The sequence below is a fragment of the Protobothrops mucrosquamatus genome, unplaced genomic scaffold (assembly GCF_001527695.2).
Source record: "Protobothrops mucrosquamatus isolate PMUCROS unplaced genomic scaffold, P.Mucros_1.0 scaffold_20, whole genome shotgun sequence".
Taxonomy (NCBI): Eukaryota; Metazoa; Chordata; class Lepidosauria; order Squamata; family Viperidae; genus Protobothrops; species Protobothrops mucrosquamatus.
Genome location: NW_015386096.1, coordinates 123,019 through 126,478, shown reverse-complemented (window position 1 = coordinate 126,478; position 3,460 = coordinate 123,019).

The window sequence follows — 3,460 nt, the reverse complement described above, 5'->3', positions numbered from 1 at the left end:
TTGGCTGTTTCAGTATCCTGTTTTTAGTCTAGAACAGTAGACAAAGGCAGTAAAATTTAGGAGTCAAGGGGTGTTGTGGCTTCTGGTGGACAATTGCTGTGATGGTGGAATTGTCCAATCTATGCAGCCTTGCTCCGAAGCAACCTCGGATCACTCAGGCAGCGTCTCGTCACGATTGCTCTGGTTTAGTTCCCCAAATCTGGCAAAACCCGTACATCTTTTATTTTAGAAAAGCTATTCGTGGAAGAGCGATAGTCCACTTTCCCCTCCCAAGCTACTCAGCACCAAGGAAAGGATGACTGGGTTTTTCTAAAAAATGTCCTGTTAAGAAATATGCAGATGAGACCAAATAAAAGCGAAGGTGATTCAATTCAGTGTGAACCGAGTGTCTGGTTTACTCAGTTTTAACCACTCATCAGTTCTTCTCATGCAAAGGGCAGATGGGTGAGGGTGGGGGTGGGGTTAAAACAATCTCTACACACACCCCTTCTTTCTTGTTTTGGAGAGGCTGCATGGATTCTGTATCTGAAAACATCAGGCCAAGATGAGCAGTGAGAGCTACCAGGAAGAATAGGCCCATGAGGCTGGAGGCTAAGGATAGGATGCTTGAACAGGGGGTGGGGGGTGGACTAGACTAGGAAGACTCCAAGGTCTTCTGTTATTCTATAATTGTGTTGTTCTGTCAAGGAGAGCACCAAGAGAGTTTCACAGCCTGACTCCACCACTGATGCCCCCCTTTTTTTTGGTCTCTCCATATGTCTAGCTGGTAGTTATGTCTTTGATTCTGAGATGCCCACTAACATTTGTGAAGAAAAATTCAGATGTACTTACAATAATAATAATAATAATGATAAAGTTGGAAGGGACCTTGGAGGTCATCTAGTCCAACCCCCTGCTCAGGCAGGAAACCCTACACCATTTCAGACAAATGGCTGTCCAGTCTCTTCTTAAAAACTTCCAGTGTTGGAGCATTCACCGCTTCTGGAGGCAGGTAGTTCCCCTGGTTAATTGTTCTAACTGTCAGAAAGTTTCTCCTTAGTTCTAGGTTGCTTCTCTCCTTGATCAGTTTCCACCACTTGAAGAGGTGCTTCAAGTTGAAGATCACTTCGCAAGCTCCATTTATCCAATGGACAAAGTCTGTAAAAGGCTAAAAAGGCATTGATACCTTCTGTCTCTCTCTCTCTCTCTCTCTCTCTCTCTCTCTCTGTGTGTGTGTGTGTGTGTGTGTGTGTGCACTTCTATGCATGTGTGTGCATATATATACATCCCTGCGGGTTTTGGTACAAACAGACTTTATTCCCCCACAAGGGAGACTAAACAAAATAAAAATAAAAATTGAACCTCAGCCCAGAGGCTGCACAGCCATCCGTCCAGGATGCTTTAAACTGGACTCCCATGGCCGGCTGGGGAATTCTGGGAGTTGAAGCCCCCAGGTCTTCCCATTGCCAAGGTTGGACACCCCTGGGTGAAAGGGGAGGGAAGCATTTTATTATTTTATTTTGAAAATATATGGGGCCAACCAACTCTGGATAGCGAAAGTAAAAAAATAATAATAACATTCCTGTCCCAAAAAATAGATAGATAGATAGATAGATAGATAGATAGATAGATAGATAGATAGATAGATAGATAGATAGATAGATAGATAGATAGATAGATAGATAGATAGATAGATAGATAGATAGATAGATAGATAGAGAAAGAGAGAGATGTATAGATGGATAGATGGATAGATGGATAGATGGATAGATAGATAGAGAGATAGAGAGATAGAGAGATAGAGAAATAGAAGATAGAGAGAGAAAGAGAGAGATGTATAGATAGAGATGTAGAGAGAGAGAGAGAGAGAGAGAGAGAGCGAAGAAAGAGAGAGAAAGAGAGAGATGTATAGATAGAGAGAGATGTATAGATGGATAGATAGATAGATAGATAGACAGACAGACACACAGAGAGAGACAGACAGACAGACAGACAGACAGACAGACAGACAGACAATAGATAGCTAGATAAATGGATGGATGGATAAATGGATGATAGGAAGATAATGGTGCACACAGCCATTCCTTCTTCTGCTTCTCCCAAAACTCACAATTTTGAGAAGTAGCTGGGCTGAGGGACTGACCACAGGGTTCCATGTCTGAATGCCGCTTTGATCCTATGTCTGCTCTTAACCACTACATCACCTTGGCTCTCAGTGGTCCATGCTTGTCACTGTTCCTGATGTCATCAGGGCTCCTGTGCCCCTCCCTGCGCGGCAATTAATTAATCTCCCAAATCACATTGTTGTGATATGAAACAACATCAAGGGAATATCCTTTAAATTCCTTTAAATTCATGTAAATTTGGGGTGGGGGGGTGGGGAAGTTCTATGGAATTGAGCATGGAATTCTGTGTAATGTGAAGTACGTGAATTTTGCATTCTGTTATATATTTTTCTCCGTTTTCGCCGTCTTTGTCCATCCTTCTCCTCTTGCTGTTCTCTTGTTCCTATTGATTAGCTATATTTTCGTCCTTCCCACAATAACACCCGCAGGCGATATGTATACACAGCTCAATCATGTTGAAATTATAACCACTGCTTTATTTCTCCACCCTCTTTTTTTTTTAGGAAGCTTCACTGATGGAGTCTGAGCAGATCCAGGACGGAGATCCTTTTCCGCAGACAACTCACAGGACTCATGAAGCCGGTGATCCTGCCTCAGCCAGAAAGCACCGTGATGTCACAGAGACTATCATCATGAGTCAAGTTCCTGGAAGTGAGGAGGTGGAAGAAAAAGAAGACTTGTCTCTTTCCCGTGATCTAGCACTCCTCTTTGTTATGAAAGAACATTTATGGGATGGATCTTCTAGCTTCGTAGAGAAGGATACTTCGGAGGAACAGGAAAGAGGGCTGAGAGATTTAGAGAACTGGACAGGACATAATCTCAACAGAGGACAGCCCAGCTTGAAGGAGAGCAGGGAATCGTCCCTAAATTCCTTTGATGGGGAATTTGCGACTCATTCTTCAAGCAGTTTCCAGTCTTTCCTTTCAGATACCACCAGCCCTGCTCTTACCTCTCCCAGGAGGGTCAGAGCAGGACAAATGGAGAGCCAAGTCCATGACGTTAGCTTTGGCCCATCTCCAACTCGGTGTGACATGCTCCCTCAGACATGGCACGAGGAATCAGCAACAACAGACTCTCTCCCTGGCCAAAAAGACTCAGTCAATGAATCTCCTTTGGTGATTCATAATGTTTCACGTTGCCACAAAAGTGCTGATTTTTCCAAATCCAGATCAGATGAAGATCATTTATGGACGCTGGAGACACTGCAAGAGGAGAACGGAAACCTTTACGAAGGGATGGACGTTGTGGTGAGGACCAATGAAAGGGAAGAAGCGAGTCAAAGACTGAGCAATTCTTCCTCGGAAGAGGAGGAGTTAAATTTAGATGGGGCACAAAGAAACGCAGACAACGTTTTG